Consider the following 25,912-nt stretch of genomic DNA (forward strand, 5'->3'; position numbering starts at 1 on the left):
AGCTTTTAGTGAGCTCTTCGTGGACCTCAGGCAGAAAAGGAGCGGCGCGCTGACGAGGGGCCTGTTGGCGCCCCGGCAGGTACCACTCGTCGAGGCGGCTTCTGGCAGGCTCAGCTGGAGAAAGCCAGTCGAGTCCCAACTCGTTGACAGCGCGAGACATGACACGGAAGAGTTCGGCGTCAATGTTCGTTCGAGTGTCAGAAGGATCCAACTGAGAGGGGGGGGGGGGCGGGGTCCGCGGAGCCCGACCAATCCTCGCTCTCAGATGCCGCCACGGAAACTGCGTCATCCATCTCCTCAGCAGATCCGCCAAAAGAGACGAGTCCCGCCGCTTCAGACAAGGGGCGTTGGTCGCTCTGAGAGAACAGAACTGGAGAAGAGGGCGTGGGCGAAGCACGTGAAGAAAGGCCTGGCGTGCATCCGCTAAACTCACCGCGTTCAGGAAGCCTCTGATCGCGCCGCTTCTTCCTACAGGGCTCGCGGGGCGTCGAATACGGAAGATGGGCGGGATCACTCACCGACGAAGCGAGAGCGAGTCTCGAGCGGAGAGTAGAAACAGGCATCCCGTCGCAGAGAAGGCAGCCGCCTTTAGTGAGCGCTGACTCGGCGTGCTCAGGGCCGAGACAGGCAGCACACTGTGTGTGTCTGTCAGACACATGCAGGGGAACCCCGCAGGATTCACAGATGGAGAGCGGCATTTGAAACAACGCCGTGCCCTGTGAAAACAGCGATTTTGCTCTTTTAGAATAGAGAGATAGAGAAAAAGGATACTCGTCGGATGCCACAGGGAAACGCTCAGCTGGCAGAAGCCGGGATGTGAAGCTGTTCCGCTGGAAGGCCTTTCAACTACGAGCGGCTTCTATCCGGAGAAGATCAGCGACGAGGTGAGTCGAGAGCTGAAGGAGATTAAATCTGTCAAATGGCGGATTTTCTCTATATTTATATTCTACGGTCACGTGCAGTTTCGCGCGCTTGACACTGGCAGTGTGCCAAGCGCCCTGATTGGTTTGCGCGCCTCTGCCGATCCGCCATTGGTTCGTGCAGTTGCCCACAGCACAGCCTATCAGCACGCTCGCGCGAGCCTGATGCTCTCGCCTGTGCTGCAGCAATGCGTTTTAAAATAAAGGCTTCAATATTCTCGAGAAAAGGAGTTTTCCCACAGCGTTTGCAACGCAGTACGAGAGAACGTTCTCGTAAGGGAACTAATAAATAATAATATGCCACAGACTAAAGATTTTTCTAGTCAACAAGATGTCATTCATTTAGCCGTTAGTCGACTAGTCGTACGTTTATGATATTAATTAAATCACTTATATATATAGTTGAGGGTGGCATCGGAAAACGGTCTGAGTTTCAGGGCTGAGAAAGAATATTATATGTTACATTACTAACATTGTTCTACATTACAGTCAGAGAAATACTAAACCATGATTATGAGCCTTTACAATATAATTAAGCACTCAAATGCATGCATAAAGCTTGCCACAGCGCATTGGCACACGTAATGATTTTGATTAACTGACTAATTAAAATATGGTCAACTAAACGTGATTTCTCGTTGAGATGATAAGCTGTCTCGTCATATTGCCATGACAGAGTGTGAGGGTGAAGTCGGGATAGAATATGCCACCGCTGCGTTTACATTACGCCTCCGCTGTTGATTTGCTGTTTTTAGAAAACATTAAAAAAAAGTTTAATTTAGTTGGATAACAGCCGTTTCAGTTCCATCCAGCTCTTCAGAGTCATAATGCAGCAGAATCAGGGTTCACTGATCACATGTGTTGGTCTGAAGTCGCTTCATTATTCATAGGTGTGGTTTGGGGCGTAACGTGAAATAAACCAATCAGAGCGACATCTCACATTCCCTTTAAGAGCAGGCGCGCTTGTTCCATGGCGAATTGCTATTATAACGGCGGATTTGCCAGGAGCGATTCACAGCCGAGGAGACCGACGTTCTCGTCAGGGCCGTAAAACACAGAGAAGTGACATTGGGGATGGAGAAACACACCCAGATTAGCTTTGGTTAAACAGGCGTATGATAATTTGGGTAAATGTGTAAGCTAGATTTATGCCTATTTTCCACATCTTCATGGACACAACAATGATTTCCCTCGTGTGGAATATTTTTCCTTGTAATAATGTATGATTTGCAAAAATGAAAACTGCTGCTTCTGTGTAGATGAGAGAAGCAAAGTGTGTGTACGTTGTGCACACGCTACATTATGGCCAAGCATGCGCCCTTAAAATAGCCTCTGAATAACATGTGCAACATGCCACTGACTTTAGACGAGGTTTCTCCTGGTCAGTGGAGGAATTGTTTTCTGAAACTGCAAAATAGCACCAGGGAACGTTTGCGCCGGAACACGCCTCCTCTTTTCGCTGAACCGCCCCCGGGAGCGCAAGTTCATTCCCTAATTTACCGACATGCGTCTGTGGAGGGAAAAGTCCGCTGTGCGTCGGGTGCAAAATAGGAATGATACATGCGTCGATGTACAAAGTCAATTACGCTGGGTGCGAGATAGGGCCCAAGACCATGGCGGAGGATTTATTGCACAACAGAGTCTAAGCGTCTGATAAATGTCTTATCTTGTTGAATGCGTGTTCAGCGCCGCCGCTGCTGCTCCTTACTCACAGAGTACGCGCGATCGCGAAATCGAAAGTAAAAAGCGAGACGCATTCAAACGCAATTTCAATACACCACATTTTGAAAGCGGCTCCCTGATGCATGCGAATCTCTAAATATGAAAGCTATCTTAGGCTGGGCTGTGTAGTTGTAACCTTCTCTTAGCTCTCTTAGCTAAAGTTTGGTCTGTATTTGCACTTTGAATATTGAGAGAGTACTTTGATGTTGTTGCACTTATTGGGTCCTATTTTAACGATCTGAAACGCAAGTGTCAAAGCGCAAAGCGCAAGTTACTTTGTGGGCGGGTCTTGGCGCTGTTGCTATTTTCCTGGCGGGATAAATGACTCTTGCGCCAGGCGCAAATCTAAAATGGGTTGGTCTGAAGTAGCTTCATTATTCATAGGTGTGGTTTGGGCGTAACGTGAAATAAACCAATCAGAGCGACATCTCACATTCCCTTTAAGAGCAGGCGCATTTGTTCTAAAGCGGATTCCTATTATAACAGCGGATTTGCCAGGCGCGCGCCAGGAGCGGTTCACAGCCAAGGAGAGCAACGCTCTCGTCAGGGACGTTGGGGATGGAGAAACCCACCCAAATTAACTTCGGTTAAAAAGGCGTATGATAATTTGAGTAAATGTGTAAGCTAGATGTATGCTTTTATAATAAATTGTCTATCTATCTATCTATCTATCTATCTATCTATCTATCTATCTATCTATCTATCTATCTATCTATCTATCTATCTATCTATCTATCTATCTATCTATCTATCTATCTATCTATCTATCTATCTATCTATCTATCTATCTATCTATCGTAATAATGTATGATTTGCAAAAATGAAAACTGCTGCTTCTGTGTAGATGAGAGAATCAAAGTGTATGCGCGTTGTGCTCACGCTACATTGATTATGGCCAAGCATGCGCCCTTAAAATAGCATCTGAATAACATGCGCAACGCGCCACTGACTTTAAACTAATTTTTCCTGGTTAGTGGCGCAATTGTTTTCTAAACCTGTAAAATAGCATGAAGGAACGTTTGCGCCGGAACACGCCTCCTTTTTTGCGCTGAACCACCCAATGAGCGCAAGTTCATTCCCTAGTTTAGCGACGTGCTTCTGTGGAGGGAAAAGCGCGCTTTGCGCGGGTGCAAAATAGGAATGATACATGCGTCGGTGTACAAAGTCATTTGCGCTGGGTGCAAGATAGGGCCCATTGTTTTAATAAGACTAAGAGAAAACTGCATTATTCATTTTTATTTATACTCATCGGACATTTCATCTCTGATCTGCCGTGATACAACCATTCACATGTTTCAGATAAAACTGAACGCACTTTCAGCGTCAATTACTGCAGAAAGAAGGAATGGAGTATCATTTTGCACATGCATGTTTTTCCAATGTGTCCGGGTTTAAAATGAATGATCCCTCAATATCAGAAAGGCTCATACCAGAAAGGAAACATTTATAGCACATACATGGTTGACATTTTGATGTCCTGCATGTGTTAACACTAGACATACATTAGTGGGACGGACTGTGTAGTTTTCTGTCTGAGACATCTTCTCCACAATCTGGACACTTTGAATGTTTGCTCACCATAGAACATGTTTATGTTGCCAAACACATCTACAGATGTCAGGCCAGAGTTAAAGTAGTTATTGGGTCCAGCTCCAGGCCACCGCAGTGCACATTTATGTTTTCTCTTACAGTCTCACTGCTATTCTAATGAAAGGTTTGCTTGCTTAGATGTTTTTATGTGCCCTGGAAGGCCAAGCTTTTCGTTTCTCTTTCTCCCGGCCTTTCAAACCGCTTCACAATGCTGAAGTGTTAGTGAGTGTACTTGAAGCGTTCATGGAGGGCAAACATTTGTTCTTTACATAAGGCCAATGACTGTTGAACTGGATGCCAGTCTCCAGGCATCCAGTTCAACAGTCTTGTGTTGAACAAACTGCTTGTCTTGTGTGAAATCAGACAAGGACAGTTAAGACAGAAGCACCTGGGACCCAGGGGTGAAGCCCAGATCTAGCTTGTAAAACCAGATGAATGTGTGCGGAGAGGACCAGCCCTTCACATCACACACCTCTTGTAGGGATACCCCTATTATAAGGCTTACAAAGCTGCCATTCTCCTCCTGATCCAGGAGGAAACACCAATGGGTTTCTCCCCAAAAACACCACCCAAAAGTGTGTGTTAAACAGCTAGGCCGCCACGAAAACCTTTAGAGTGAAGGGAGATCTTTAACACTGTGGAGAATCGACCCTGCAGATTTTACAGCACTGGACCAACCAGGCAGTTGATGAGGTGTTATCCATTACCCTGGAATATTACCATTTAATTCATCCGAATTAAATGCAGCCAAAGATCAACCAGACAAAAAAACTCGGTCTGGATGAAAAGCTGAATATAGTATTTTCATACAGGCATCTAACTTCTGAAAGCCAGACACATATTTCATTAAATTTCTTAAAATGCAGCCAAGAAACCAGACACGTACACACGGTCTGAATGACTATTCGTTTTAGAATAGTCTCAAATACAAAAAGAAAATCATGTCTTGCAAACACGCATAATTAGTTTGCACGTGATCATAGGAACAAGAGAGAAAGGGAATCTCCCGTTGGCTCAGTTCCCTCCGCATTATAAATATATTCCAGACCCGTAATCTACGCGAGATCATAGACACTTCCCTTGAGAAGAAAGCCAACAGGAGCAGATCTAAAACTCCCGATAGTGCATGCTTTTTACACATTAGGACATTTTATGAATGTTATGTTCTATGAATGTGGCGAGGGCAGGGAGGAACACACGATTATTACACCATTATGCTCCTGTCTATATATATATATATATATATATATATATATATATATATATATATATATATATATATATAGCTGCCTGGTCATGACGTAATCCGCCTAGGACTGATCGGACTGATTTCACACATGCTTCAGGACACTATCACACAGAGCATTGCCACAGCATCATGTCCGACACATGTCCTAAACTTAAGATATATTTTCTTATTGTCTTTGCTTCTCAATTACATATATCTGATGTGTTTTGCATTTATGCATCTTAGTAGTGTATCCTCTTAGAACTAAACTCTAAGAAAACAGAAAAGACAGACATACGATGCTATGGAGAATACATCTTTTCAATTACAGCACTGCTGGCTTGTTTTGCTATAAAATGCTCTGTTTTATGTGTCCAGTGAGATCTGGAACTCTGCAAAGCCACTTTAATATAAAGTCATATACTCTCTTCAAGTCTGAATCCGCTTCTCGTTTAACTTCAAACCCTTCATGGAGCATTAACTTTTTTCTGAGAGTGGTTTTAAGCAAGTTTTTCATCTTTAAAGTGATTCTGAGCACCACAGTTAAAGTGTTTCAGATCTGAAAAATGAATTGTTGATCAACAAATCTGCTGTGTGTTCCTCAGGGAGAGAAAGGAGACGTCGGGCTGCCAGGCGCAGATGGACCACAAGGCGTTCCAGTGAGTCGCTTCTGCTGCTCTTCCTCTTTTATCCTGCTTAACAAAAGCTGCTTTTGTTAAATATGTGTCACATGTATTCAAATGCTGTTCAATACCAAATTTTTAATCCAAACAAACATTCTCAGCACATGTTGACTGAGTCCTTCATAATTAGCAGTGTCAAAAATTGCACTGTTTCAAATTTAAGGCCATATAAAGTCTTAAATTATATAAGAATAGTCTTAATTATAATTTCAAGAGGTTTTAAATTTGGGGACAGGATTGCAATATGGCTTAATGAGGTTATTAAACTTGTGATGATTTAATTAAATAAATGTGAGCGCTGTATGTTTGTACAGTAAAAACTTGGTGCTGTTGCATCTTCTGCAGACATTCAATTATGACAATGTTTAATTTGTGGTGTTTTTAATGGTGTACTGGTAAAGCCGTTGCATTTCTAAAAAGCGCGGCTGCGTTTTTGATTTTCCAGAATTTCTCAGAGAATGAAATTGCATTTTCATTCAACCAGTGGATTGAAAAGAAGCTAACGTGGATTCTTAAAATCTAAACATAATAAGATAACATGTTTTATATTAATAGAAAAATATATTGATTTTAAATTTTTACTAATCCCGTTTCTTAACAAAATGGTTTAAATGCTGAAATGTGAGATTTATCATTTTATAAATTAGGTTTTGGTCAAAACCAATATTGTTTGAACTTGTATTATGTCACCATAGAGTTGCTCAACCCGGCCATATGATATTATATTTAATTTATAAAGCCTCAAATTTGATTGTAAAGGATGGTAAGGAAAAGAGTAAGTAGAGAAGTCTGTTCTCGAAATGAGTGTGTGCGAGGCCCTGCTTCCACCGCAGTGTTTACAGATCTGCGGCGCAATGGAGAGAGAGCCAGCATGAGGAATCTGACATTCCCATCAATCTCAACATCTACAACAGCCAAGTGTTTGCATGTCAAAACATCCTGTTCATTTGACAGAAAAAAAACATTTATTTTATTTGAGTCTGTGGCAGTTTAGCATCCTCCACAGAACCCTCACACTATAGTTTCTTACACATTACATGCCTCAGATGTGCCTCAGATGTGGGCAGCTTTACATCTGTAATCAGTTACCATTAGCTTTGTTTGCCTGCTTAAATGAGAGAAAATGGATTTTATATTTGATCTACATCTGAGTTCAATCCATACATCCAGTCAAGATTAAATAATTGCATGTCAAATGAACATCCAGCCTCAGTGGACTATTGAAACTGGCAGAAAAGCACAGAAATATACAAGCCTGGTTAGCTTGTTAATGTCGCCCACACACTTAATAAAGCATTGCATGTCTGCCAATCTGAATGAAGCGCTGCTCCCACTCACTGCCTGAAGCACACACGTGACGCGGCCTCAATCCTCCTGTGCTGAAGCACACGCGTGACGCCGCCTCAATCCTCCTGCCCTGAAGCACACGCGTGACGCCGCCTCAATCCTCCTGCTCTGAAGCACACGCATGACGCCGCCTCAATCCTCCTGCTCTGAAGCACACGCGTGACGCCGCCTCAATCCTCCTGCGCTGAAGCACACGCGTGACGCAGCCTCAATCCTCCTGCCCTGAAGCACACACGTGACGCGGCCTCAATCCTCCTGCGCTGAAGCACACGCGTGACGCGACCTCAATCCTCCTGCACTGAAGCACACGCGTGACGCCGCCTCAATCCTCCTGCACTGAAGCACACGCGTTACGCCGCCTCAATCCTCCTGCGCTGAAGCACACGCGTGACGCCGCCTCAGTCCTCCTGCGCTGAAGCACACGCGTGACGCCGCCTAAATCCTCCTGCACTGAAGCACACGCGTTACGCCGCCTCAGTCCTCCTGCGCTGAAGCACACGCGTGACGCCGCCTCAATCCTCCTGCACTGAAGCACACGCGTTACGCCGCCTCAATCCTCCTGCGCTGAAGCACACGCTTGACGCGGCCTCAGTCCTCCTGCTCTGAAGCACACGCGTGACGCGACCTCAGTCCTCCTGCTCTGAAGCACACGCGTGACGCGGCCTCAATCCTCCTGCGCTGAAGCACACGCGTGACACGGCCTCAGTCCTCCTGCGCTGAAGCACACGCGTGACGCGGCCTCAGTCCTTTTGCTCTGAAGCACACGCGTGACGCGGCCTCAATCCTCCTGCTCTGAAGCACACGCGTGACGCGGCCTCAATCCTCCTGCTCTGAAGCACACGCGTGACGCGGCCTCAATCCTCCTGCGCTGAAGCACACGCTTGACGCGGCCTCAGTCCTCCTGCTCTGAAGCACACGCGTGACGCGACCTCAATCCTCCTACGCTGAAGCACACGCGTGACGCGGCCTCAGTCCTCCTGCACTGATACACACGCGTGACGCGGCCTCAGTCCTCCTACACTGAAGCACACGCGTGACAAGGCCTCAATCCTCCTGCACTGAAGCACACGCGTGACAAGGCCTCAATCCTCCTGCGCTGAAGCACACGCGTGACGCGGCCTCAATCCTCCTGCACTGAAGCACACGTGTGACGCGGCCTCAATCCTCCTGCTCTGAAGCACACGCGTGACAAGGCCTCAATCCTCCTGCGCTGAAGCACACGCGTGACGTGGCCTCAATCCTCCTGCTCTGAAGCACACGCGTGACGCGGCCTTAATCCTCCTGCTCTGAAGCACACGCGTGACGCGGCCTCAATCCTCCTGCGCTGAAGCACACGCTTGACGCGGCCTCAGTCCTCCTGCTCTGAAGCACACGCGTGACGCGACCTCAGTCCTCCTGCTCTGAAGCACACGCGTGACGCGGCCTCAATCCTCCTACGCTGAAGCACACGCGTGACGCGGCCTCAGTCCTCCTGCACTGATACACACGCGTGACGCGGCCTCAGTCCTCCTACACTGAAGCACACGTGTGACAAGGCCTCAATCCTCCTGCACTGAAGCACACGCGTGACAAGGCCTCAATCCTCCTGCACTGAAGCACACGCGTGACGCGGCCTCAATCCTCCTGCTCTGAAGCACACGCGTGACGCCGTCTCAATCCTCCTGCACTGAAGCACATGCGTGACGCCGCCTCAATCCTCCTGCTCTGAAGCACACGCGTGACGCGGCCTCAATCCTCCTGCTCTGAAGCACACGCGTGACGCCGTCTCAATCCTCCTGCACTGAAGCACATGCGTGACGCCGTCTCAATCCTCCTGCACTGAAGCACACGCGTGACGCGACCTCAATCATCCTGCGCTGAAGCACACGCGTGACGCGACCTCAGTCCTCCTGCTCTGAAGCACACGCGTGACGCGGCCTCAATCCTCCTGCGCTGAAGCACACGCGTGACTCCGCCTCAATCCTCCTGCTCTGAAACACACGCGTGACAAGGCCTCAATCCTCCTGCTCTGATGCACACGCGTGATGCGACCTCAATCCTCCTGCTCTGACGCGGCCTCAATCCTCCTGCGGTGAAGCACACGCGTGACGCGGCCTCAATCCTCCTGCACTGAAGCACATGCGTGATGCGGCCTCAATCCTCCTGCGCTGAAGCACACGCGTGACGCGGCCTCAATCCTCCTGCGGTGAAGCACACGCATGACTCGGCCTCAATCCTCCTGCTCTGAAGCACATGCGTGACGCCGTCTCAATCCTCATGCACTGAAGCACACGCGTGACGCGACCTCAATCATCCTGCGCTGAAGCACACGCGTGACAAGGCATCAATCCTCCTGCGCTGAAGCACACGCGTGACGCGACCTCAGTCCTCCTGCTCTGAAGCACACGCGTGACGCGACCTCAATCATCCTGCGCTGAAGCACACGCGTGACAAGGCATCAATCCTCCTGCGCTGAAGCACACGCGTGACGCGACCTCAGTCCTCCTGCACTGAAGCACACGCGTGACGCGACCTCAATCATCCTGCGCTGAAGCACACGCGTGACAAGGCATCAATCCTCCTGCGCTGAAGCACACGCGTGACGCGACCTCAATCATCCTGCGCTGAAGCACACGCATGACGCGGCCTCAATCCTCCTGCGCTGAAGCACACGCGTGACTCCGCCTCAATCCTCCTGCTCTGAAACACACGCGTGACAAGGCCTCAATCCTCCTGCTCTGATGCACACGCGTGATGCGACCTCAATCCTCCTGCTCTGACGCGGCCTCAATCCTCCTGCGGTGAAGCACACGCATGACTCGGCCTCAATCCTCCTGCGCTGAAGCACACGCGTGACGCGGCCTCAATCCTCCTGCGGTGAAGCACACACGTGACTCGCCCTCAATCCTCCTGCGCTGAAGCACACGCGTGACAAGGCATCAATCCTCCTGCGCTGAAGCACACGCGTGATGCGACCTCAATCCTCCTGCGGTGAAGCACACGCGTGACGCGGCCTCAGTCCTCCTGCTCTGAAACACACGCGTGACGCGACCTCAATCCTCCCGCTCTGATGCACACGCGTGATGCGACCTCAATCCTCCTACACTGAAGCACATGCGTGACGCGGCCTCAATCCTCCTGCTCTGAAGCACACGCGTGACGCCGCCTCAATCCTCCTGCTCTGAAGCACATGCGTGACGCGGCCTCAATCCTCCTGCTCTGAAGCACATGCGTGACGCCGTCTCAATCCTCATGCACTGAAGCACACGCGTGACGCGACCTCAATCATCCTGCGCTGAAGCACACGCGTGACAAGGCATCAATCCTCCTGCGCTGAAGCACACGCGTGACAAGGCATCAATCCTCCTGCGCTGAAGCACACGCGTGACAAGGCATCAATCCTCCTGCGCTGAAGCACACGCGTGACGCGACCTCAGTCCTCCTGCTCTGAAGCACACGCGTGACGCGACCTCAATCATCCTGCGCTGAAGCACACGCGTGACAAGGCATCAATCCTCCTGCGCTGAAGCACACGCGTGACGCGACCTCAGTCCTCCTGCACTGAAGCACACGCGTGACGCGACCTCAATCATCCTGCGCTGAAGCACACGCGTGACAAGGCATCAATCCTCCTGCGCTGAAGCACACGCGTGACGCGACCTCAATCATCCTGCGCTGAAGCACACGCGTGACGCGGCCTCAATCCTCCTGCGCTGAAGCACACGCGTGACTCCGCCTCAATCCTCCTGCTCTGAAACACACGCGTGACAAGGCCTCAATCCTCCTGCTCTGATGCACACGCGTGATGCGACCTCAATCCTCCTGCTCTGACGCGGCCTCAATCCTCCTGCGGTGAAGCACACGCATGACTCGGCCTCAATCCTCCTGCGGTGAAGCACACGCATGACTCGGCCTCAATCCTCCTGCGCTGAAGCACACGCGTGACGCGGCCTCAATCCTCCTGCGGTGAAGCACACACGTGACTCGCCCTCAATCCTCCTGCGCTGAAGCACACGCGTGACAAGGCATCAATCCTCCTGCGCTGAAGCACACGCGTGATGCGACCTCAATCCTCCTGCGGTGAAGCACACGCGTGACGCGGCCTCAGTCCTCCTGCTCTGAAACACACGCGTGACGCGACCTCAATCCTCCCGCTCTGATGCACACGCGTGATGCGACCTCAATCCTCCTACACTGAAGCACATGCGTGACGCGGCCTCAATCCTCCTGCTCTGAAGCACACGCGTGACGCCGCCTCAATCCTCCTACACTGAAGCACACGCGTGACGCGACCTCAATCCTCCTGCACTGAAGCACACGCGTGACGCGACCTCAATCCTCCTGCACTGAAGCACACACGTGATGCGACCTCAATCTTCCTGCTCTGAAGCACACACGTGATGCGACCTCAATCCTCCTGCACTGAAGCACACGCGTGACGCGACCTCATTCCTCCTGCACTGAAGCACACACGTGATGCGACCTCAATCCTCCTGCTCTGAAGCACACGCGTGACGCGACCTCAATCCTCCTGCTCTGAAGCACACGCGTGACAAGGCCTCAATCCTCCTGCACTGAAGCACACATCCTGTATTTTTCGATTAATTATATGAGTTTTTTTTTTTTTTTTTCTCAAATGCTTATATACTGTCACAAAGCAAAAAATATGAATCGTCCTAAATTTAGGCATAATTTTCTTCAAGCAAAATATAATTGCGTTTTTTTTCTTTTTTGATATTAAGGTGCAATGCGACCCAAACGCGATCTTGAGAGATTTTGTGAGGTTGGCTTTATTTATTTCTGTTTTATAAATATTGTTTAATATCCTCTGCCAGTAATTAACTGGTTCAGCTGAATCCGTCAGTTATATCTGGACCATTTGGCTTTGCCCTTGAAAGCATTGCTGTGATTTGCTAATAAGTCATTTTCTGCTACTAATCATTACATCTCAACCTGGCAAATTAACACTTGACTCATTTTTCTGGTCATGTGTGACTCCTTTCATCCTGCAGGTAATTACATACAGTCTCGCTCTCCTTCCTGTACTCTTACATTTCTGCAGTGTTTCCTCTCAAATTAAACCTGCGATGGCCTCAGAAGTTTTTTTTATGCAATTCATCTTCTCTGAAAGAAGAAGAGCCTTTGAGTGAAACGCAGTCGATGGCCACTCACTATGAAATGACTTATTAAGGCTAGATAATATGCAGGAATCTCCATTTCAAAGCTGTGTGACTATAGCCTTGCTTGTGTAATCTCTAGGGACCTTGATGTTACCTCCACACTGTTCATAAGCCTGTTATTCAGTCTTATGAAGCTACAACAGATGATTCATTTTTGTGAACACAAACATTTGGGAAACAACGGCAGGTGCTGATAAAAGATGAATGTTGTGAAGCTGCTCTAATGCGGGACCCGCTGAAACTAAAGCTGTTGCATGAGTGTTTTCTAGTAAAAGAAACTTTTTTAGATCCTCATCAGGGTATCTTGAAGTTGTTATTAAGTCTGTGGCAGGAAGGAAGAGGCGTTTGGTTCTCGTATTTCATTTTTGGAGTAAATAGTGGTTGTTTTAGGTGTTAACAGAACGTTCACTCATCTGTTAAAGTATTTTCCATTTTTAATGCACAAATGCACTAAAAGAAGTAATGCAACTTTTTCAAAGAGACCAGCTGATGCATGTTATTTAAATGTTTGCATTTTGATTCTTTAATGTAAAATATGAAATATTTTGAGGTATAAAAGAGCTTTTTAACTTTTCAGCTAATTCTCAATTCCCATCATTTATGATTATTATTAGATTCTCATTACTGTAGTATTTTTTTGTTGTTGTTGATGTTGAATGAATAAATACTTGTACATATAAACATATATATATATATATATATATATATATATATATATATATATATATATATATATATATATATATTAACATATATTTATGTTACCTATGATGTACATATAATAAACTATATATATGAACAATAACAATAATAATGTTTACATTACATTCACATATTAACATATATTTATGTTACCTCTGATGTACATATAATAAATTAACAATATGAACAATAACAATAATAATATGTTTAATGCTTATATACATTTATAAATAATCAATTTAAATCCATTAAAACTACCAGCATACTTTAATTTGGATGTTTTTGAGGCATTAAAAAGGGCCTTGCGGTCATTTCAAGCTAATTCCCATTATTTTCAATAGTGATTCTCATTACTATAGTCTTATAATTTGATAAAGAAATTAATAAATAAATAAATTATATATTTTCATTTAAATGTTAAATGTATATAATATGTTTACAATAATATTATTAAAGTACTTAAAAGTCATTTACCAAGTAAAATACTAATAAAACTTAAACATGAGATATTTTGAGATATTAAAAGTGCCTTTTACAGGAGTAAAAACATCAGCAGACGTGATTTTAAATCTTCGAGAAAGAGTATGATAGACTTTTGCGGAAAATATTAACAGTGCAGTTTTTGTTTTTCTGTGCGTAATGACTTCGTTCTACTGTAATATGAGGATCATCACTGACTCTCACTGGAGCCTCAACAGAAGCAGATGATGGAGGAAGTTTTTAATGGATCGCAATTAAAGTCTTTTAGTGGGCGAGAAAAACAGACACTGAATATGTGTGAATGTCAGAAAGTCAATTGTGTCCTTTTCTTGGCAGGCAACCATTACAGCAATAGCTTTTCCAGAGCGTAGGATTACTTGAGTGGCATCCCGGTAATCCTGTAAAATGATGAATGATGAAAGTATATTGGGACTTGATCTCGACGGTGTGTGTGTGTGTGTGTGTGTGTGTGTGTGTGTGAAGCACAAGGGCATGAGCGTGCCGCTGACGGATTTTGTTCTCTCCAGGGAATCCGTGGATTTCCCGGTGAAGCAGGAGCGATCGGAGCGCAGGTATGAACACACACACACACACACACACACACACACACACACACACACACACACACACACACACACACACACACACACACACACACACACACACACACACACACACACACACACCACAACTTGTATCAATCAATCAATCAATCAATCAATCAATCAATCAATCAATCAGTTTTATAAGTCAGTTTCAGTGTTATACATTTTACTGTTTAGCTTTTATTATTAATAATAATAAACAATAACACTGTTTTATTGTATTGTAAAATAATAAAATGTTTTATTTGTTAACATTAGTTAACTACTTTATAATGAACAATACTTCTGCAGCATTTATTAATCTTAGTTACTGTTACTTTCCTTTACTTATACATTATGAAAATTAAATTTTGTATCTGTTAATATTAGTTAATGCACTGTGAACTAACATGAACACAGAATGAACAGCTGTATTTTTATACAACTATACGTATATACGCTTGCTCGCTAGGAAAGTTTTTTTTTCGTGGAAGTTTTGCGTTTGGTAAGCTAATAAAATATTAAAACTCAGTCGAATCAATATTTTGTGTACAGTCATTTTAATTATGCCATCCAGTATCGTGGACTCGCTCTCTCTCGTTTCACACAAACGCAGCGGCGGCCATTTTGTGACTATTGTTTTGTTCACTGTTGGATTATGAGATACAAACAGGTACGATTTTAAAACAGTTTAATTTCAAATCAATATCTCTAATCACCATAATTATTAATGTTATTAGTTTGATCTTGCCGTTGAAACTGCTCTCTCCGCAGAAGATTTGCGTTTAAAGAGCTAATAAAATATTTCGACTCAGATCAATATTTCTTATCTAATTATTTACTTATGTGGCAAGTATCCGTGTAATAAGCGGATAATGTACATCCAGCCGGTTGTTATCTCAGAATAAACCCCTTCAGGTGTGTGTGTGTGTGTGTGTGTGTGTGTGAGTGATCTCAGAATAAACCCCTTCAGGTGTGTGTGTGTGTGTGTGTGTGTGGGATCTCAGAATAAACCCCCTTCAGGTGTGTGTGTGTGTGTGTGTGTGTGTGTGTGTGTGTTATCAGAATAAACCGCTTCAGGCTGATGAAGACCTGATCCTGATCCCCCTGCCGGGTGTATTCTGAGATAACAACCGGCTGGATGTACATTATTCCTTACTTAACAAAGATTAATAAATACTGCAATAAATATATTGCTCATTGTTAGTTAATGTTAGTTAATACATTAACTAATGTTAACAAATGAAACCTTATTGTAAAGTGTTACAATAATATTAAGTAATGTATTTATGTGTTATAATGCCACAGTGTGAAACATATGAATGGTGCCAAAACATTGAAGTTATGCAAAATATTATTTCTTGTGATTTTGTAATGAAATCTGTCTGACAGGTTTTGTGAAATTCACCCATTTTTAAATGTGTGAGATAAATAAACAAGGTTAAAAACAGTCATGTGTAAGAATCATAACTTTAACTCACACACCATCAGTGTGTGTGTGTGTGTAACGCTGTGGATCTGGTGTCGGGGGGTTTAGGGTGCAAGAGGAGCCGCTGGCCAGAAAGGCTCACCCGGACTGAGAGGACCTCCGGTGAGTAAACGTCCCACAATGCATCAGGCTTACCTCTTTACCCTCTCATTGTGTCAACTGACCCGGGAACATTGGACACTTCAGAGAAATTGGATCGTGTCCCAGACAGCGGCTCATCAGATCCAGAGAGAGACGAGCAATTTAGACAGAGATAAGAGGTTAAGCAGCGATTGTGTTACAAAGTGAACAGTGTTAGAGTGACCTCTGATGGACACACACACACACACACTCGACAGAGTGAACAGTGTTAGAGTGACCTCTGATGGACACACACACACTCGACAGAGTAAACAGTGTTAGGGTGACCTCTGATGGACACACACACACTCGACAGAGTGAACAGTGTTAGGGTGACCTCTGATGGACACACACACACTCGACAGAGTGAACAGTGTTAGGGTGACCTCTGATGGACACACACACACTCGACAGAGTGAACAGTGTTAGGGTGACCTCTGATGGACACACACACACTCGACAGAGTGAACAGTGTTAGGGTGACCTCTGATGGACACACACACACTCGACAGAGTGAACAGTGTTAGGGTGACCTCTGATGGACACACACACACACACACACACACTCGACAGAGTGAACAGTGTTAGGGTGACCTCTGATGGACACACACACACTCGACAGAGTGAACAGTGTTAGGGTGACCTCTGATGGACAAACACACACACTCGACAGAGTGAACAGTGTTAGGGTGACCTCTGATGGACACACACACTCGACAGAGTGAACAGTGTTAGGGTGACCTCTGATGGACACACACACACTCGACAGAGTGAACAGTGTTAGGGTGACCTCTGATGGACACACACACACACTCGACAGAGTGAACAGTGTTAGGGTGACCTCTGATGGACACACACACACTCGACAGAGAAAACAGTGTGTAGGGTGACCTCTGATGGACACACACACACTCGACAGAGTGAACAGTGTTAGGGTGACCTCTGATGGACACACACACACTCGACAGAGTAAACAGTGTTAGGGTGACCTCTGATGGACACACACACACACACACACACACACACACACACACACTCGACAGAGTGAACAGTGTTAGGGTGACCTCTGATGGACACACACACACTCGACAGAGTGAACAGTGTTAGGGTGACCTCTGATGGACACACACACTCGACAGAGTGAACAGTGTTAGGGTGACCTCTGATGGACACACACACACTCGACAGAGTAAACAGTGTTAGGGTGACCTCTGATGGACACACACACACTCGACAGAGTGAACAGTGTTAGGGTGACCTCTGATGGACACACACACTCGACAGAGTGAACAGTGTTAGGGTGACCTCTGATGGACACACACACACTCGACAGAGTGAACAGTGTTAGGGTGACCACTGATGGACACACACACACTCGACAGAGTAAACAGTGTTAGAGTGACCTCTGATGGACACACACACACTCGACAGAGTGAACAGTGTTAGGGTGACCTCTGATGGACACACACACACTCGACAGAGTGAACAGTGTTAGGGTGACCTCTGATGGACACACACACACTCGACAGAGTGAACAGTGTTAGGGTGACCTCTGATGGACACACACACACTCGACAGAGTAGACAGTGTTAGGGTGACCTCTGATGGACACACACACACACACACACACACACACACACACTCGACAGAGTGAACAGTGTTAGGGTGACCTCTGATGGACACACACACACTCGACAGAGTGAACAGTGTTAGGGTGACCTCTGATGGACACACACACACTCGACAGAGTGAACAGTGTTAGGGTGACCTCTGATGGACAAACACACACTCGACAGAGTGAACAGTGTTAGGGTGACCTCTGATGGACAAACACACACTCGACAGAGTGAACAGTGTTAGGGTGACCTCTGATGGACACACACACACACTCGACAGAGTAAACAGTGTTAGGGTGACCTCTGATGGACACACACACACTCGACAGAGTGAACAGTGTTAGGGTGACCTCTGATGGACACACACACACTCGACAGAGTGAACAGTGTTAGGGTGACCTCTGATGGACACACACACACTCGACAGAGTGAACAGTGTTAGAGTGACCTCTGATGGACACACACACACACTCGACAGAGTGAACAGTGTTAGGGTGACCTCTGATGGACAAACACACACTCGACAGAGTAGACAGTGTTAGGGTGACCTCTGATGGACACACACACACTCGACAGAGTAAACAGTGTTAGGGTGACCTCTGATGGACACACACACAATCGACAGAGTGAACAGTGTTAGGGTGACCTCTGATGGACACACACACACTCGACAGAGTGAACAGTGTTAGGGTGACCTCTGATGGACACACACACACTCGACAGAGTAGACAGTGTTAGGGTGACCTCTGATGGACAAACACACACTCGACAGAGTAGACAGTGTTAGGGTGACCTCTGATGGACACACACACACACTCGACAGAGTAAACAGTGTTAGGGTGACCTCTGATGGACACACACACACTCGACAGAGTAAACAGTGTCAGGGTGACCTCTGATGGACACACACACACTCGACAGAGTGAACAGTGTTAGGGTGACCTCTGATGGACACACACACACTCGACAGAGTAAACAGTGTTAGGGTGACCTCTGATGGACACACACACACTCGACAGAGTAAACAGTGTCAGGGTGACCTCTGATGGACACACACACACTCGACAGAGTGAACAGTGTTAGGGTGACCTCTGATGGACACACACACACTCGACAGAGTAAACAGTGTTAGGGTGACCTCTGATGGACACACACACACTCGACAGAGTGAACAGTGTTAGGGTGACCTCTGATGGACAAACACACACTCGACAGAGTGAACAGTGTTAGGGTGACCTCTGATGGACACACACACACACACACACACTCGACAGAGTGAACAGTGTTAGGGTGACCTCTGATGGACACACACACACTCGACAGAGTGAACAGTGTTAGGGTGACCTCTGATGGACACACACACACTCGACAGAGTGAACAGTGTTAGGGTGACCTCTGATGGACACACACACACTCGACAGAGTGAACAGTGTTAGGGTGACCTCTGATGGACAAACACACACTCGACAGAGTAGACAGTGTTAGGGTGACCTCTGATGGACACACACACACACTCGATAGAGTAAACAGTGTTAGGGTGACCTCTGATGGACACACACACACTCGACAGAGTGAACAGTGTTAGGGTGACCTCTGATGGACACACACACACTCGACAGAGTGAACAGTGTTAGGGTGACCTCTGATGGACAAACACACACTCGACAGAGTAGACAGTGTTAGGGTGACCTCTGATGGACACACACACACTCGACAGAGTAAACAGTGTTAGGGTGACCTCTGATGGACACACACACACTCGACAGAGTGAACAGTGTTAGGGTGACCTCTGATGGACACACACACACTCGACAGAGTGAACAGTGTTAGGGTGACCTCTGATGGACACACACACACTCGACAGAGTGAACAGTGTTAGGGTGACCTCTGATGGACAAACACACACTCGACAGAGTAGACAGTGTTAGGGTGACCTCTGATGGACACACACACACACTCGACAGAGTAAACAGTGTTAGGGTGACCTCTGATGGACACACACACACTCGACAGAGTGAACAGTGTTAGGGTGACCTCTGATGGACACACACACACTCGACAGAGTGAACAGTGTTAGGGTCACCTCTGATGGACACACACACTCGACAGAGTGAACAGTGTTAGGGTGACCTCTGATGGACAAACACACACTCGACAGAGTAGACAGTGTTAGGGTGACCTCTGATGGACACACACACACTCGACAGAGTGAACAGTGTTAGGGTGACCTCTGATGGACACACACACACTCGACAGAGTGAACAGTGTTAGGGTGAGCTCTGATGGACACACACACACTCGACAGAGTGAACAGTGTTAGGGTGACCTCTGATGGACACACACACACTCGACAGAGTGAACAGTGTTAGGGTGACCTCTGATGGACACACACACACTCGACAAAGTGAACAGTGTTAGGGTGACCTCTGATGGACACACACACACTCGACAGAGTGAACAGTGTTAGGGTGACCTCTGATGGACACACACACACTCGACAGAGTAAACAGTGTTAGGGTGACCTCTGATGGACACACACACACTCGACAGAGTAGACAGTGTTAGGGTGACCTCTGATGGACACACACACACTCGACAGAGTAGACAGTGTTAGGGTGACCTCTGATGGACACACACACACTCGACAGAGTGAACAGTGTTAGGGTGACCTCTGATGGACACACACACACTCGACAGAGTGAACAGTGTTAGGGTGACCTCTGATGGACACACACACACTCGACAGAGTGAACAGTGTTAGGGTGACCTCTGATGGACACACACACTCGACAGAGTGAACAGTGTTAGGGTGACCTCTGATGGACAAACACACACTCGACAGAGTAGACAGTGTTAGGGTGACCTCTGATGGACACACACACACTTGACAGAGTGAACAGTGTTAGGGTGACCTCTGATGGACACACACACACTCGACAGAGTGAACAGTGTTAGGGTGAGCTCTGATGGACACACACACACTCGACAGAGTGAACAGTGTTAGGGTGACCTCTGATGGACACACACACACTCGACAGAGTGAACAGTGTTAGGGTGACCTCTGATGGACACACACACACTCGACAAAGTGAACAGTGTTAGGGTGACCTCTGATGGACACACACACACTCGACAGAGTGAACAGTGTTAGGGTGACCTCTGATGGACACACACACACTCGACAGAGTAAACAGTGTTAGGGTGACCTCTGATGGACACACACACACTCGACAGAGTAGACAGAGTTAGGGTGACCTCTGATGGACAAACACACACTCGACAGAGTAGACAGTGTTAGGGTGACCTCTGATGGACACACACACACTCGACAGAGTGAACAGTGTTAGGGTGACCTCTGATGGACACACACACACTCGACAGAGTGAACAGTGTTAGGGTGACCTCTGATGGACACACACACACTCGACAGAGTGAACAGTGTTAGGGTGACCTCTGATGGACACACACACACTCGACAGAGTAGACAGTGTTAGGGTGACCTCTGATGGACACACACACACTCGACAGAGTAGACAGTGTTAGGGTGACCTCTGATGGACACACACACACACACACACACACACACTCGACAGAGTGAACAGTGTTAGGGTGACCTCTGATGGACACACACACACTCGACAGAGTGAACAGTGTTAGGGTGACCTCTGATGGACAAACACACACTCGACAGAGTAAACAGTGTTAGGGTGACCTCTGATGGACACACACACACTCGACAGAGTGAACAGTGTTAGGGTGACCTCTGATGGACACACACACACTCGACAGAGTAGACAGTGTTAGGGTGACCTCTGATGGACACACACACACTCGACAGAGTGAACAGTGTTAGGGTGACCTCTGATGGACACACACACACTCGACAGAGTGAACAGTGTTAGGGTGACCTCTGATGGACACACACACACTCGACAGAGTGAACAGTGTTAGAGTGACCTCTGATGGACAAACACACACTCGACAGAGTAGACAGTGTTAGGGTGACCTCTGATGGACACACACACACTCGACAGAGTGAACAGTGTTAGAGTGACCTCTGATGGACAAACACACACTCGACAGAGTAGACAGTGTTAGGGTGACCTCTGATGGACACACACACACTCGACAGAGTAGACAGTGTTAGGGTGACCTCTGATGGACACACACACACTCGACAGAGTGAACAGTGTTAGGGTGACCTCTGATGGACACACACACACTCGACAGAGTGAACAGTGTTAGAGTGACCTCTGATGGACAAACACACACTCGACAGAGTAGACAGTGTTAGGGTGACCTCTGATGGACACACACACACTCGACAGAGTGAACAGTGTTAGGGTGACCTCTGATGGACACACACACACTCGACAGAGTAGACAGTGTTAGGGTGACCTCTGATGGACACACACACACTCGACAGAGTGAACAGTGTTAGGGTGACCTCTGATGGACACACACACACTCGACAGAGTGAACAGTGTTAGGGTGACCTCTGATGGACACACACACACTCGACAGAGTGAACAGTGTTAGGGTGACCTCTGATGGACACACACACACTCGACAGAGTAAACAGTGTTAGAGTGACCTCTGATGGACACACACACACTCGACAGAGTGAACAGTGTTAGGGTGACCTCTGATGGACAAACACACACTCGACAGAGTAGACAGTGTTAGGGTGACCTCTGATGGACACACACACACACTCGACAGAGTAGACAGTGTTAGGGTGACCTCTGATGGACACACACACACTCGACAGAGTGAACAGTGTTAGGGTGACCTCTGATGGACACACACACACTCGACAGAGTGAACAGTGTTAGGGTGACCTCTGATGGACACACACACACTCGACAGAGTGAACAGTGTTAGGGTGACCTCTGATGGACACACACACACTCGACAGAGTGAACAGTGTTAGGGTGACCTCTGATGGACACACACACACTCGACAGAGTGAACAGTGTTAGGGTGACCTCTGATGGACAAACACACACTCGACAGAGTAGACAGTGTTAGGGTGACCTCTGATGGACACACACACACTCGACAGAGTAAACAGTGTTAGGGTGACCTCTGATGGACACACACACACTCGACAGAGTGAACAGTGTTAGGGTGACCTCTGATGGACACACACACACTCGACAGAGTGAACAGTGTTAGGGTGACCTCTGATGGACACACACACACTCGACAGAGTGAACAGTGTTAGGGTGACCTCTGATGGACACACACACTCGACAGAGTGAACAGTGTTAGGGTGACCTCTGATGGACACACACACTCGACAGAGTAAACAGTGTTAGAGTGACCTCTGATGGACACACACACACTCGACAGAGTAGACAGTGTTAGGGTGACCTCTGATGGACACACACACACTCGACAGAGTGAACAGTGTTAGGGTGACCTCTGATGGACACACACACACTCGACAGAGTGAACAGTGTTAGGGTGACCTCTGATGGACACACACACACTCGACAGAGTGAACAGTGTTAGGGTGACCTCTGATGGACACACACACACTCGACAGAGTAAACAGTGTTAGAGTGACCTCTGATGGACACACACACACTCGACAGAGTGAACAGTGTTAGGGTGACCTCTGATGGACAAACACACACTCGACAGAGTAGACAGTGTTAGGGTGACCTCTGATGGACACACACACACACTCGACAGAGTAGACAGTGTTAGGGTGACCTCTGATGGACACACACACACTCGACAGAGTGAACAGTGTTAGGGTGACCTCTGATGGACACACACACACTCGACAGAGTGAACAGTGTTAGGGTGACCTCTGATGGACACACACACACTCGACAGAGTGAACAGTGTTAGGGTGACCTCTGATGGACACACACACACTCGACAGAGTGAACAGTGTTAGGGTGACCTCTGATGGACACACACACACTCGACAGAGTGAACAGTGTTAGGGTGACCTCTGATGGACAAACACACACTCGACAGAGTAGACAGTGTTAGGGTGACCTCTGATGGACACACACACACTCGACAGAGTAAACAGTGTTAGGGTGACCTCTGATGGACACACACACACTCGACAGAGTGAACAGTGTTAGGGTGACCTCTGATGGACACACACACACTCGACAGAGTGAACAGTGTTAGGGTGACCTCTGATGGACACACACACACTCGACAGAGTGAACAGTGTTAGGGTGACCTCTGATGGACACACACACTCGACAGAGTGAACAGTGTTAGGGTGACCTCTGATGGACACACACACTCGACAGAGTGAACAGTGTTAGGGTGACCTCTGATGGACACACACACACTCGACAGAGTGAACAGTGTTAGGGTGACCTCTGATGGACACACACACTCGACAGAGTGAACAGTGTTAGGGTGACCTCTGATGGACACACACACACTCGACAGAGTGAACAGTGTTAGGGTGACCTCTGATGGACACACACACACTCGACAGAGTGAACAGTGTTAGAGTGACCTCTGATGGACAAACACACACTCGACAGAGTAGACAGTGTTAGGGTGACCTCTGATGGACACACACACACTCGACAGAGTGAACAGTGTTAGGGTGACCTCTGATGGACACACACACACTCGACAGAGTAGACAGTGTTAGGGTGACCTCTGATGGACACACACACACTCGACAGAGTAGACAGTGTTAGGGTGACCTCTGATGGACACACACACACTCGACAGAGTGAACAGTGTTAGGGTGACCTCTGATGGACAAACACACACTCGACAGAGTAGACAGTGTTAGGGTGACCTCTGATGGACACACACACACTCGACAGAGTGAACAGTGTTAGGGTGACCTCTGATGGACACACACACACTCGACAGAGTAGACAGTGTTAGGGTGACCTCTGATGGACACACACTCACTTGACAGAGTAAACAGTGTTAGGGTGACCTCTGATGGACACACACACACTCGACAGAGTGAACAGTGTTAGGGTGACCTCTGATGGACACACACACACTCGACAGAGTGAACAGTGTTAGGGTGACCTCTGATGGACACACACACACTCGACAGAGTAAACAGTGTTAGAGTGACCTCTGATGGACACACACACACTCGACAGAGTGAACAGTGTTAGGGTGACCTCTGATGGACACACACACACTCGACAGAGTAGACAGTGTTAGGGTGACCTCTGATGGACACACACACACTCGACAGAGTAGACAGTGTTAGGGTGACCTCTGATGGACACACACACACACTCGACAGAGTGAACAGTGTTAGGGTGACCTCTGATGGACACACACACACACTCGACAGAGTGAACAGTGTTAGGGTGACCTCTGATGGACACACACACACACTCGACAGAGTGAACAGTGTTAGGGTGACCTCTGATGGACACACACACACACACACACTCGACAGAGTAGACAGTGTTAGGGTGACCTCTGATGGACACACACACACTCGACAGAGTGAACAGTGTTAGGGTGACCTCTGATGGACACACACACACTCGACAGAGTGAACAGTGTTAGGGTGACCTCTGATGGACAAACACACACACTCGACAGAGTGAACAGTGTTAGGGTGACCTCTGATGGACACACACACACTCGACAGAGTGAACAGTGTTAGGGTGACCTCTGATGGACACACACACACTCGACAGAGTGAACAGTGTTAGGGTGACCTCTGATGGACAAACACACACACTCGACAGAGTGAACAGTGTTAGGGTGACCTCTGATGGACACACACACACACACACACACACTCGACAGAGTAGACAGTGTTAGGGTGACCTCTGATGGACACACACACACTCGACAGAGTGAACAGTGTTAGGGTGACCTCTGATGGACACACACACACTCGACAGAGTGAACAGTGTTAGGGTGACCTCTGATGGACAAACACACACACTCGACAGAGTGAACAGTGTTAGGGTGACCTCTGATGGACACACACACACTCGACAGAGTAGACAGTGTTAGAGTGACCTCTGATGGACACACACACACTCGACAGAGTGAACAGTGTTAGGGTGACCTCTGATGGACACACACACACTCGACAGAGTAGACAGTGTTAGGGTGACCTCTGATGGACACACACACACTCGACAGAGTAGACAGTGTTAGGGTGACCTCTGATGGACACACACACACACACACACACACACACACACTCGACAGAGTAGACAGTGTTAGGGTGACCTCTGATGGACACACACACACTCGACAGAGTGAACAGTGTTAGGGTGACCTCTGA

This window comes from Scardinius erythrophthalmus, assembly GCF_964197995.2.
Source record: "Scardinius erythrophthalmus genome assembly, chromosome: 22".
NCBI classification, from domain to species: Eukaryota; Metazoa; Chordata; class Actinopteri; order Cypriniformes; family Leuciscidae; genus Scardinius; species Scardinius erythrophthalmus.